At 31.1% G+C, this 283-nt stretch overlaps 1 protein-coding gene across 1 annotated transcript in view; it reads left to right on the top strand.

Moving 5' to 3' along the window:
* LOC119594266 (DNA repair protein complementing XP-C cells homolog) overlaps window positions 1–283 on the top strand; it is a gene marked incomplete in the record, with an annotated part of 63,731 nt that overhangs the window by 19,330 nt on the left and 44,118 nt on the right.

Genomic DNA, 283 nt, shown 5'->3' on the forward strand with positions numbered 1-283 from the left:
TACAAATCCAGTTAGATATTTTGAAGACAGCTTAAAAAACTGCACTGCCTCATTCTTTGTATCTACATTTCCAAAATGGTAGCAAATATGCTTTATGGTCTGGACAAAGTTATAAGCTAAAGCTGTTGAACACTCTAGGTTAATAAAATTAAACAGTTAGAAAAAGTAAACGGAATTGCTAAACAGAACAGGTGTGACTTATGAAAATATGCAAACAGTCATTAAATTTTCTGCTTTGTCTGTATCTGGCTCTTGTAAAGAATAAAGAATATCCATACATATT

This window comes from Penaeus monodon, chromosome 33 (assembly GCF_015228065.2).
Source record: "Penaeus monodon isolate SGIC_2016 chromosome 33, NSTDA_Pmon_1, whole genome shotgun sequence".
Taxonomy (NCBI): domain Eukaryota; kingdom Metazoa; phylum Arthropoda; class Malacostraca; order Decapoda; family Penaeidae; genus Penaeus; species Penaeus monodon.